The sequence below is a fragment of the Odocoileus virginianus genome, chromosome 33 (assembly GCF_023699985.2).
Source record: "Odocoileus virginianus isolate 20LAN1187 ecotype Illinois chromosome 33, Ovbor_1.2, whole genome shotgun sequence".
Lineage (NCBI taxonomy): Eukaryota > Metazoa > Chordata > Mammalia > Artiodactyla > Cervidae > Odocoileus > Odocoileus virginianus.
In genome coordinates this window covers 34627412-34641135 of record NC_069706.1, presented here as the reverse complement: position 1 = coordinate 34641135, position 13724 = coordinate 34627412, and the positions used below count along the sequence as shown (strand labels likewise).

General features: G+C 44.0%; 1 non-coding gene across 1 annotated transcript; it reads left to right on the top strand.

Annotated features, from left to right (window-relative positions):
- Positions 1 to 11122: 11122 nt before the first annotated feature.
- TRNAE-UUC (transfer RNA glutamic acid (anticodon UUC)) lies at positions 11123 to 11195 on the top strand. The gene has a single exon. It is a non-coding gene; the product is annotated as a tRNA-Glu (tRNA).
- The last annotated feature ends 2529 nt before the right edge of the window (positions 11196 to 13724 follow it).

Sequence of the window (13724 nt, the reverse complement as noted above, 5' to 3'; positions counted from 1 at the left end):
AGGGAGCTCTTGGGCAGCACAGTCAAAGGTGAGAGGGCTCTGGGACATTTGAGTCAAGGAGACAGGAGCTGAGTGGGGGAGACCTTCACTGGGGCAGGCAATGCTTTCGAACCAGAGGGGAGAGGAATAATAAGGCCTCAGCAATAATACCCTGCCTTATTTTTCATGGCCCGTTTTGCCCAATGAGATCACATTTCAGCTCTGAAGGGAGATTTCTATCAAAGATTACTAGGATCATGTCAAAAAGACTCAGGAGCAAACCTGAAGAGATTCCCAGTGGCCAAAGGATGTAATAATTGAGCAGCAAGAAGGGTAAGAACTACAATAGATTGAAAGATGAATATGGAAAAAAAAAAAAAAGAAAGATGAATATGGTTAAATTCATGAGTTCATTCATGAGTAATGACCAATAAATTGCTCACCTGTGGATGACACCAGAGCATCACTGGGTTGTTTTGAAAACTTGTTAGTAAAGGGAAAAGTCAAGCATCTGTCTGCCTCCATGATGCCACTGAAGAGGAGTTTTTCTTTTTGGAACTATTCCAGCTAATAAATGAAGACAGAATTGTAGAATTGGAGTATCACCAGGAAAGAATGGATCCAGGCATTGAGTTTTAACAACTAACACCACACATCACATTACAAGGGACAATCAGACATTCTCTATGTCCTGTTGGAAGAAGGCACCACCACCTATGAAGTGTTCTGCCCCTCCAGAATCGAACATAGGAATATGATCAAGCCTCTAGATGCCACTACCAGTTACAGGAAATACAGAGGAGAGGGGAACGCATTGAATATCAGGGGATATCATCAACAAAATCTGGACTATGGGAAACACCTCAGGGCAAACCACCTGGATTCTTCCACAAATCTGCCTCCAGGGAAAATAAAGAGATGGAGAAAGAACCCATAGATTCAAAGACAAAGAGAAAGATATTGTCCATTGCAATTTATGGACCTTTTTTGGATCCTGATTCAATCAAATAAACTTTTAAAAATTGATTTCTTGGGTTTATGAGACAATCGGGATTATGACCACTGGCTGGATATTTGATCATATTAAGGAATTTTTTTAAGTGTGATAATGTATTGTGGTTGTGTATTTTTGAGTCCTTAAAGAAACAGTACAGCAATATTAATGAGATAAATTATGTGAGGTCTGGGATTGGCTTCAAAATAAAAAGGAAAAGGAGAAAGTATGCAGGAGGGGCAATAGAGGAAACAAGCATGGCCATGAGTTGATCATTGTTGAAGCTGGTAGAATGTTTTGTCTATGCTTGAGTCTCTTTGAAATTTTCCACAATAAAAAGTGTTGTTGTGTTTTTAAAAGTCAGTGTGATGAGTCAAAAATTTTCCTCCTTTGAAAAAAAAATGAGGGTTGTGAGTACACAGTCTAGGAAGTCCCTCCCAGGTCACACTCCCTGTCTAATTAAAAATAACCTTTTACTTTTACAAAGCAATATATATGCATTGTAGAAAGTTACCAAATACTGAAAAGAAAAAATAAACACCATATTTCCATCACCCAGTGGTTACCATTTCACAGCTTCCTGTGTAACATTACAGAACTTTTCCTATGCATATACATGTTTTTTAACAAAATGAGATTATCTTGCACGTGATGTTTTGAAAGCTGCCATTCTCTGTTAATGGTCGCTACTTCCTCATGTCAATAGATTTTATCTTATCTAATATCCAGGCTATATGTGCATTTCCCTAATTGTGCTCCAAAGTGTTCCGGTGTCTTAGTCAGCATGGGCTGCCATAACGAAACACCAGAGACTGGGTAGCTTAGACAACAGACGTGTATGGAGGCTGGGAAGTCCAAGATGAAGGTGCTGGCCGAGTCCGTTCCTGGTGAGAGGCCTCTTACTGGCTTGCAGCCAGCTAGTCATCTTCTTACTGTGTCTTCACATGATGGAGAGCGAGCGGTTCTGGTTTTTTTTTTTTCAGTTCAGTTCAGTTCAGTAGTTCAGTCGTGTGTGACTCTTTGCGACCCCATGGACTGCAGCACACCAGGCCTCCCTGCCCATCACCAACTCCCGGAGTTTACTCAAACTCATGTCCATTGAGTCAGTGATGTCATCCAACCATCTCATCCTCTGTCGTTCCCTTCTCCTCCTGCCTTCAATCTTTTCCAGCATCGGGGTCTTTTCTAAGGAGTCAGTTAGTTCTTCACATCAGGTGGCCGAAGTATTGGAGTTTCAGCTTCAGCATCAGTCCTTCCAGTGAATATTCAGAACTGATTTCCTTTAGGATGGACTGGTAGGATCTCCTTGCAGTCCAAGGGACTCTCACTATAACTCACACTCCCTAATGCCTGGTTTTTTCCTCCAGGCGCCTCTGCTGTTTTAGGCCGAAGAGTTAGCGCCTCTTGCCCGTCATACGCAGGTGCCTCCACAGACGCGCAGAAGAGTTAGCGCCTCTTGCCCGTCATACGCAGGTGCCTCCACAGACGCGCCGAAGAGTTAGCGCCTCTTGCCCGTCATACGAAGGTGCCTCGATAGGCGCGCCCTCAGAGGGGCAGCCCAGCTTCCCTTGCTCCTCTGCCTCCTCTGACCTGCCCGCAGATGACGTGAGGGGCGTGCTGCCCGGAGACTCACCCAGGCCACCCGCTGGCCTCTGCCACCGCCCCAGGGCAGTCTTTTGCCACCAAAAATGGCTGGCAGCCAGAAATAGCAGGCTGGAGGCACCAGAGATGGTGTCACCACCATTTCAAAAAATTTCCACTGACCAAGTGGTGACCTTATGCTGATTGTGTTTGACATTCCTGCCTTAAAGCCCAGGGATGGGTGGAATGGCAAGATGTACACATTCCAGAGATTTCAGAGTCATGAGGGAGACTTTCCGGGAAAATTAGAAACAGGGACAATTTTATATATATATATATATATATATATATATATATATCTTATTTCACTGCCCATTCAGATCTGAAATCACTTGGTTCATTTAATAACCAAAAAATGCATCCTTGCATTTGGGTCATAAAATTGTAATGGTTGATCTTCTTACAGATAAGGAAATCTGAAAACTGGAGGATGCCTCCTTGCCTTATTTTGAGGTGGGGGCTGGGTGAGTGGCAAGGTCTGTGGGGAAAAGTTCTCCTCCTCTTCTTCATTTTTCTTTCTTCCTTTTCTACCTAGCTCAGTTGGTAAAGTATCCACCTGCAATGTGGGAGACTTGGGTTTGATCCCTGGGTTGGGAAGATCCCCTGGAGAAGGGAAAGGCTACCCACTCCAGTGTTCTGGCCTAGAGAATTCCATAGACTGTATAGTCCATGGGGTTACAAAGAGTCGGACATGACAGAGACTTTCACTTTTACCACCTAGCAGGTTCCAGGACAAAAGAAACAAGACAGCTCTAGTAGGAACTTTGTACCGAGGCAAAGCCATACACCCCGAGTGGGGAGGAGAGTCAACTTCTAGAATTCCCTCCTGGTGTCAGGGTGGGGACCTCCTTCCCAAGAAAAGAGCAGGAGGCTGCCCACCCTTCCTGTGACGGGTGGAAGATTCCCCTTCCATTGCCATTCCGGAGTGGGGGGCGGGGGTTCTTTGGGGGGAGGGGCATTGCCCCGCCCACCAGCAGACCCTGGCTCTTTCTACCGTGGAAGGGGCGCCCACTGGGGCTCTGCAGTTTGTGCAGTGGGGGAGGGCTCAAGGGGCCAGCAGAGGGGACAGCCATTGCTCCTGGAGGTGCAGGTGAAGAAATGGCACCAAACCACCAGACCCACGCAGGGAGAGGACGGACAGGAGCCCCAGCAGCTGTGTCCTGCCAAGGAGGAAAGTGCTAACCCTCCCAGAGGAGGAAGTTTGATGAGCTCAGATGGCCAGAAAGTGACCTAGGGATGCCTGCACCCGGGGTGGGCCCAGCGGACAAGAGTCCCTGACCCTGGTGATGTTGTAGCCCAAGGGGAGACTCTACCACCAGGGGATGTGCTAACCGCATGGCTCTCAACCGGGCGATTTTGCCCCCCCAGGGGACATCTGGCAATATTACTGGTTGTCACAACTGAGAATGGAATTGCTCCTGGCATCTGGCAGGTAGAGGCCAGAGTTGCTGCCTAAGGATTCTACAAGGCACAGGACAGCTCCCCCACAGGACAGCACCTGGTCTGAAAGAAGCCTTTGGTCTGAAACATCAATAGCACTGCAAAGTCTTGAGTCTTGCAGTTGAGCAGCCCTGCAGGTTAGAGTATCTTAACCTTTAGAATATGGTACCTTGAAATTCCTACAGTAAAACCTAACAGCTTTATTTCATCCACAGTTTTTGTATTTTTTTGAGTGTGGCAGTAAGACTTCTTATTTCTAACTCAGACTGGGTGAGGGTGGGGAATTACAAAAACCTTCCTTCAGTTCTAACCTTTGTCACTGGCTAACATTTTAAGTTCATATTATGTCTTGTTAAGAACTAGTTATTGACCCCTGATGCATGCACAATGAAAGCTCTGAAATTACATTTCTATTTTTTTAGATCTTTTTGTTGTTGTTGTTGTTCAGTCGCTAAGTCATGTGCAACTCTGCAACCCCACGGACTGTAGCCCACCAGGCTCCTCTCTCCATGGGATTTTCCAGGCAAGAATACTGGAGTGGGTTGCCATTTCCTTCTGCAGGGGATCTTCCCGGACCAGGGACTGAACCTGTGTCTCCTGCATTGGCAGGTGGATTCTTTACCACTGAGCCACCAAGAAAGCCCTTAGACCAGTTTTATGGACATGTAACTTACATATAACAAAACATACCCATTTTAAGTCTACAGTTTGAGAGTTTGGATAACTCTATATGCCTGCATCCAAAAGTTAAGGAAAGAAAAACTAGGGAATGGGGGTGGGAGGGAGACACAAAAGTGAGGAGATATATGTATTCTCATAGCTGATTCATGTTGTTGTGCAGTAGAAAACAACATTATAAAGAATATAGTGAGTATGGTGTAGTGAAGTCACTCAGTCATGTCCGACTCTTTGCGACCCTATGGACTGTAGCCTACCAGCTTCCTCCATCGATGGGATTTTCCAGGCAAGGTTACTGGAGTGGGTTGCAATTTCCCTCTCCAGGGAATCTTCCTGACCCCGAACCCCAGTCTCCTGCATTGCAGACAGACGCTTTACTGTCTAAGCTACCAGGGAAGCAATTATCCTCAAATTAAAAATAAGTTTAAAAAAAAACCAAAAAACTATGCTTAGATTTATGAAGTAAAGATTAGTAATGTAGACTTTGAGGTTGATCAGACCTCGGTTCAAATCCCAACTCTGTCATCCACTAAGCCTGTTTTCTCTTCAGTAAAATTGGATTAATGATATCCACCAAAGGGGTTATCCTGAGGATTAAACGGATACACTTGAAGCATTTAACTCAGAGACTGCCTGGCTCATAGTGAGGTGCTTCAGCAGTGGTCATAATTACCACGATCATTTGCATTCTCAGCATTTCATGATATACTTGGCTAATAGAGGCCTTTTTTTCCTGCATCTATGTGTCTTTCCAGAATGATCACACCTTTCTGAAGGTTATAATAATCATATAGACACATGTGGTTCCCAGACTGGTATTTCCAACCTCTTTCCTGGCTCCAGAAGAACAGGTCAGTTTCCTGCACTTGTTATCCTCCTCGCAAACCGCCTGCCAGGTCTTAGGCTGCACAGCTCCATGGCATCATGTCCAGTCTGAGGAGGCAGAAATACCTGCATCCTTTCTTTCTCACACGTGCCCTTTATTCATAAGGATGTCTTTTTAACTGCTTCAAAACAGACCCAAACGACAGTGGTTTTACTGAAATGTGAGGCTTACTCATACAAGCATCTAGACATAAGCAATCCATAGCATATCTGGAGGCTCCAGGGTATCAGGGGCCAGGCTCATGCTCTTTCTACTTGGCTGCTCGGCATTCCAAGGCTGCTGCTTTTGCTCCCCGAGGTCTGAGTGGCTTACTGCCAGGTCCACTTTTCATGCAGCAGGATGGTGCTTGCTTACAATTCAACAGGCACCATGTTTCATCTGCATGCCACCTAAGCAGTTGTGGTTTTATTGTGTTGAACCATGTACAACTGCCATTTTTGTTGGTCAAATATGGTACAATCTTGGGAATTTCATATAATTCAACCCTATACCAGCTCTACTTTACAGACTAGGACCCTGATGCAGAGATAAGCAACCTGCCCAAAGTCACACAGCAAGTAAATGGCAGAGAAGCAATTCAGATCCAAAGCCTTCCTGGGAGCTGACCGGCGGCAGTTTCTTCAGTGAGTAAGGTTTGGCTCCTCTGTCCACCACGTGCTTATAACCAAGCTGAAGAGCAACACATGAAAGCTAAACGGCCTCAAAAGCCAAACGGCAACCGCTCGATACAGCTATGTTAGGATGTCACCAGGCCATTTGTAATCCCCCCCCCAAATAAGTGGCAAGGCAAGACTTTCTTTCTCTGGAAATTGAGGAGACAGAACAATGGCTCCAGAACGGTGTGGCCAGGAAGGCTCCTAAGAGGAAGAGTGTTCAGCTGAGTCTTGAAAGCAGAGGAGGGCCAGTTTCATGGTGGTGGTGGAAGTGATATTTAGTGGTAATAATCCAATTGCTGCTGCTGCTGCTGCTAAGTTACTTCAATCGTGTCCAACTCTGTGTGACCCCATAGACGGCTGCCCACCAGGCTCCTCTGTCCATGGGATTTTCCAGGCAAGAGTACTAGAGTGGGTTGCCATTGCCTTCTCCAAATAATCCAATTCTGTGCCATTTAATCCAAAGTTGAGATGTTACTATGAAGACTTGGGTTCTGTCCTTACTTGGGTGTGTGCACACGTGGGGTGTACACTCCAGCAGTGCACTTGTGGATTTCTTCCTGTTGTGGCACTTCACATGTCTTGCTTGTGTATGTGCATCGGGGTGTATCTTTCTGTGTCCCTGTCTTTCCGTGTCTTAGCATTCATTTCTCTCTCTCCCTCCCGTTCTTTCTTTATTTCTCTATCACTCCCCCTCTCTCTTGTCACCTGTCTCTCCTCGTCTCTGCTCTATAATTGGTCCCATATAAATCCTAACTGTATCTTTTACTATGAGTTGCACACAATATATAGTTTGACGTGCTCTATCCCTAATTTAAAATGCAAAGGGACAAAATGTTCTATGGCCTCATCTAAATCTCTTTCATTGCTCCTGCCCCTGGCCTTCGATTTAATTAATGTTTTTATTTTTATTAAGTTGGACACAGACATCATTTTAAAAATCAAATACTTGAAGACTAATCCTGAAAGAAAAGCAATCCCACCTCATTATACTCTCGACCCACATCTCAGAGTCATTTTCAAGTCTTTTGGTCGATCCTTCTGGTATGTACCTCCTGTTCCTAAACAGCATGCTTTTGTCTCTTTTTCTTGATTTTGTTCAGTTTTAGGTACTTAAAACAGAAAATAAGAATTTAACTCTTACACCTTAATACACACACACACACACACACACACACACACACACACACACCTCTTCCCCTTCCCCTATTCTTCCTAAAAAAAATTATATCCTAATTTTTGGCCAGAGCAGAATTCAGTGTTTATAACATTGTGTTAATGGCTCAGTTATGTCCAACTCTTTGCGACCCCATGGACTATAGCCTGTCAGGCTCCAGGCAAGAATACTGGAGGGGGTTGCCATTCCCTTCTCCAGGGGATCTTTCTGATCCAGGGATCAAGCCCAGGTTTCCTGCATTGCAGGCAGATTCTTTACTGACTGAGCCACTTGGGAAGCCCCATTTATAACATTATTATTATACAAATATTATTTACAGCTGAGCCCATTGATAAGACTATGATTATATTTTCCTTCTTGGAGTTAATTGTCAAATACAAAGGTTTTGTTTGTCTAGTTTTCCAGCTACCAATCACAAAATCAATCCTAGAAGGTAATGGATCAGTCTAATTGAATTGGGGCCATCTGTCCTGTGGCCCATCAGTCACACTCTAGGTGGCTCGCTGTAGGCTGGGACACAGCTTCTGCTGGGACGGCTTTCACCTCTCTCCCCTCCTCCTGTCCCTGAGTCCTGTGCTTCCTCTCCCTTGGATTATTCCCTCCTTTTATTGAAGCCTCTCCTCCAACAGCTTCCTGGGAAAATGTGCCAGGAAGATAAGTTTTCTGCAGCTTCACATACCTGAGGGCTTCCCAGGCGGCACAGTGGTAAAGAATCTGCCTGCCAATGCAGAAGGTGCAAGAGATGCAGGTTCAGTCCTTGAGATGGGAAGATCCCCTGGAGAAGGGAACGGCAACCCATTCCAGTATTCTTGCCTGGAGAATTCCATGGACAGAGGAGCCTGGTGGACTATAGTCCATGGGGTCGCAGTCAGACATGACTGAACACACACACTTCAACAACTTTGCATACCTGAAAATGTCTTTTACCCTAACAGGACTGATAGTTTGGCGAAGTACAGAATTCTAGGTTTGCAACCATCTTTTCTCAGAATTTAAAAATATTTAATAATCAGTCTTTTTTAATAATAGCTTTTCAATAAGATGTATCAATATAACACTTTTCCATGGGAAGTCTGCTTTTTTAAAAATTGTGTTGTAACTGACATACAACATTGCATTAGTTTTAGGTATACAACATAACGATTTGATGATGTAAACATATCTCCTCCAAATTTTGAAGTCATTGCTTTATTATCGTCTTCTAGTTTTCAATAAAGTTGTTGAAAAGTCTGAAGTCATTCTGATTTCCTTTTCTTTCTATAAACTTGCAGGATCTTAACTTTGGCTTCTGCATTCTGAAATTTCAAGATTGTTTGTCTTCACATGGGATTATTTTAATTCACTGTATCAAATCACACTTGGGGCCTCCCTACTTAGAAATTCATCCCGTCAATTTTTCTAGAGGCTTATTTTATTTTGATACTTCTTCCTGTCTAGTTTTTTGATGTTGGATCTGTCTCCTAAATGGATCCTTGAATTTTTTTTTTGGGGGGGTGTGTCTTTGTCATTCATAGGGCTTCCCTGATAGCTCAGTTGGTAAAGAATCTGTCTGCAATAGAGGAGACCCCAGTTCGATTCCTGGGTCAGGAAGATCCCCTGGAGAAAGGAAAGGCTACCCACTCCAGTTTTCTAGCCTGGAGAATTCCATGGACTGTATAGTCCATGAGGCTGCACCGCTTGTCATTTGTTCTACAGATATTTTTTCACCTACTTTCCAACATTTCTGTTGAATTTTTCATTTTCAATACCATAGTTTTAATTGTTAAGAGCTTTTTTTTGGGTTCTCTGAATGTTCTTTTTACATGGTCTTTTGTACTTACTTCAAGGATGAAATATCAATCTTATCTACCCAACAACTTACAATATTAAGTTTTTTCTCTAAGATTTTCTTCTGCTTCTGCCTCTCCCAAGATCTTTTTTTTTTTTCTCTCTTTGTTGCTTTGGATTCTGTCTTTTACCGTCAAAGGCTGGTACGACCTTTTAGGCCTCTGTTTATATGTCAGTCCACGGGGTCGCAAAGAGTCAGATATGACTGAGCGACTTCACTTCACTTTCACTTTATATGTCAGTATCCAGAAGGTCTTTCTCTTAAACCAGTCAGTTAATCCAGAAAAAAAAGAAAGTGAAAGTGTTAAGCACTCAGTCGTGTCAGAGGCGCCTCTGTCCATGGAATTCTCCAGCTAAGAATACTAGAGTGGGTAGCCATTCCCTTCCCCAGGGGATCTTCCTGACACAGAGAGCGAACCCAGTTCTCCTGCATTGCAAGCAAAATTTTTTAAAGCATCTGAGTCACTAGGGAAGCCCCGGAATCGAGAGAGAACTCCTTCAGTGAGGGTGTGGACATCATAGTCTTAGCTTCCAACACTAAAAAAGGCAAATGAGGGGCCTTCCCTCTCCCTTGGAGATCTCCCTGGAGACCTCCCCCTCCCTGGAGGGTCTCCCTTGCCCTGTTAAACCCCCTGCCCTCAGCTGTGTTACACCCTCTGGCCCAGACTTCCTCTTGCTATACCTCTCCAGACAGTCAGCATCACATCTTCAGCCTAGATTGGTGGAGGGACAGTCATCTTGCTCAGGATGAGGAAGAGGAGCTAAGAATCTATTTCTTTTTCAACTTTATTTTAACCGTGGTAAAATACCCTTAACATAAAATGCATCGTCTTAACCAGCATACAGTTCACTAGTGTCAGATCCATTCACACTACTGTGCAACCCATCTCCAGAACCCTTCATCTGCAAAACTCACACTCTGTCTCTGTTAAACTCCTGATTCCTCCTCCCCCCAGCCCCTGCCAACCACCATCCTACTTCCCGTCTCCATTTGAGACTTTTAAGTGCCTCAGTGAAGTGGAATCAAACAGTAGTTGCCCTTTTGTGGCTGGTATATTTCCCTTAACATAACGCCCTCGAGATATGTCCATGTTGTAGCAGGTGTCATAATTTCCTTCCTTTTTAAGGTTGAAAATATTCCGTTGTATATAAGTACCACATTATGTTTATGCATTATCTGCCAATGGATATTTGGGTTGCTTCCACCTTTTGGTGGAATAATACTGCTAATACCTGTGAATAACACTGTTATGAACATAGGTGTACAAACTTTTTTATAAACTGTTGCCTGATCTCTTTGTTCGACCCCATTTCACTGCCTACCGTTCTCAGGGATACCCGGTCTCTGTAAGATCTGAGCCTTTCTGGGATCTGTGGCACCAGCCAGCTTTCTACTGAGATCCCCCACTGCTAGCTTAGGTCTTAGCTGTCTTTGGTCTGCTCTGAGGCACTCGCCATGGCCCATCGGCTTTTCAACTTCAGAACATTTTGTTATCATTTTCTTCTTTTCGTCCTCTTTATCCAAGAGGGTTTATATCTTAAAAGAAAAACTTAAACTATCATTTCAGTGGTGTTTCAGGAAGGAGAAGAGGTAAATATCAATGTACCTTCATACTTAGTCTCTAAATTGTGATCCTTCTGAGTGATATAATTTCTGATTATTTTTCCCCTTGTGGGTAAGTGACTTTCAATTTTTTTTTAAAGCGTTATTTCCTCAGTGTAAAAATATACATGATTATGAAAAACAGTAACAGTTCCTCAAAAAGTTAAACTGAGTTACCAAATCATCTAGCAATTCTACTCACAGGCATATGCTGAAGAGAATTATAGACGTATGTCCAGGGAATTCCCTGGTGGTTCAGTGGTTAAAACTCTGTGCTTTCACTGCAGAGGGCCAGGGTTCGATCCCTGGTTGGGGAACAAGGTTCCCACAAGCCAATAAAAAATAAAGATAAATAAAGATATGTCCACACCAAAACAAATATATATGAATGTTCATTGCAGCATTATTCATAATAGCTAAAAAGTAGCAACTATTCAGATGTTCATTAGCAGATGAGTGGATACACAAAATGTGATTTATCTATACAGTGAAATGTTATTCAGCCATAAAAATGAGCTACTTGACACATACAACAAGGATGAACCTTGAAAACATGGTGCTAAGTGAAAGAAACCAGACAGAAAAAGGTTACATGTTGTACTAATCCATTTATGTGATTATACTAGAAACCACCGAACTGTACACTTCAAGATGGTGAATTTTGTGGTATAGGAATTACACCTCAATTTCTTTTTTGGCCATAGTTCCCTGATCAGGGATTGAACCTGGGTCCACCACAGTGAGAGCTCAGAATCTTAACCACTGGACCACCAGGAAACACCCTCATTTTTTAAAATGTATGTGGGTGAGAGGAAGAGCAAAAACTAGGACAAAAAAAAAAATATTTTTTTTTTTCTTTTTTTTTGGCTGTGCCACTCCGCATATGGGATCTTAGCCCCCCCGCCAGTGATCAAACCCATGGGGTGGAAGCACAGAGTCCCAACTGCTTACCAGGATCAAAAAAAAAATTTTTAAGTAAGAGACATAAAAATGCAATAGTATATTAATTTCTTTTTTTTTTTTTTCATGGACCATGGAGAGGTGGAATGTGAAGATCAAGATCTACCTCGTGGGCTAAACCTCTGAGCTCACATAATATTTAACCATCACACAGCTGGGATTAGCCATGATGCTGAGAAAGAAAAAAAATTCTGGTGACAGCAGAGAGCCACAGCATCGCGATCACAACCAGGCTTCTCCGCTGGCTCAGCGGTAAAAGTGCAGGAGACACAGGTTCGATCCCTGGGTCAGGAAGATCCCCTGGAAGAGGAAATGGAAACCCGTTCCAGTGATCTTGCCTGAAAAAAGTCCCCGGGAAGATCCCACGTGCTGTGGAGCAAGTAAGCCTGTGCTGACAACTACCGAGCCAGTGCTTTACAGCCCTGGAGCCAAAACTACTGAGCCCACGAGCCCCAACTATTGAGGACCACACGCTCGAGGGCCTGTGTCCTGCAACCAGAGACGCCGCCGCGACGAGAAGCCGGCGCACCGCAACAAGAGAGTAGCCCCCACGCGCCACAACTCGAGAAAAAAGCCCACGCAGCAGCGAAGACCCCATACGTCATAAATAAATAAATATATTTTTTAAAAATCACAACCAAATGAGCAGCGTTTGAGTCTCAACTCTGTCCCTTGTGTCTTTTGTTCTTTTCTGTAAAGTGAGAAGTTTGGATTAAATCCTGAACCCTACTCAGATAAGATTTGGCAGTTCTGGGTTGAGGCCCAGAAATCTGATTTTTTTTAAGTTCCCATGTGATTCTGATGCCTATCTATGTTCAGAAACCACTTTTGAGAAAAAGGAGTATTCCAACGGTTTAAAAAAAAAAATTATGTCAGAACTTCCCTGGCAGTTCAATGCTTAAGACTCCGAGTTTCAATGCAGGGGGCACAGGTTCGACCCCTAGTCAGGGAACTAACATCCCATATTCCTTGTGGCGCAACCGAAAAATAAAATAAATTTTAAAAAAGAAGATAAAAAATCATATCAAACTGCTTGTATTCTGAGACTCTTGAACTTCAGAAATTCTTTTTATGAAAGATCAATGGATTAAAAAGGTCAGAGCCCCCCCCCACCATTGAATGCTAAGTATATTTGCCAATAAGGAACGTGTAACAAATATAGTTATTCTAGAGCAGAGGTGGTATCGAGTCCGTCTGTCTGGGACCCTATTTGAAGGGGTAAGTTATATATGCAGCTCATTCCCACACTCCATGCTCTTTAAAGCCTCAGTGGCCATTACCTGTCCTGTCCCCTAGGCCTGGAATACTCTTCCAATCATCCTAGACAATTCTTATGCACCCTCCAAGACCCAGTAAAGTTCCTTTCCTTCAGAAAGTCTCTTTGACCTCTCTCGCTGAGCTAATGCCCCATTCTTTGTGTTCTCTTAATGCTCTGTGCTCACCGGCCATCACGGCACGAGCTCTAACAAATTACCTCAAAACAGCAGCTTGAAACAACAATGATAACTTATTATCTCCCAGGGTCTACGGGTCAGGAACTGAGGACACGGCTTGTCTCTGCCCCACGGTGTTTGGGGCCTCAGCCGGAAGACCGGAAGCTTGGAGGGCTGAAGCCACTTGCTGGCTGGACTGAGGCTGGAGGATTCCTTTTCCAGGTGGGTCATGCCCATGGCAGACGAGTTGGTGCTGGCTCTTGGCAGAGGTCTCATATCCTCCCCATGTGGGCCTCTCGGCAGGCTGCTTGGGTGGCCCCAGGATAGGGCAGCTGGCTTCCCCCAGCATGGGCAATCCAAAAGACAGCAAGGTGGAAACACAGAGTCTCTTATGACCCAGCCCCAGAGGTCACACACTAGCACTCCATCACATTCTATTTGTCAGAAGTAAGG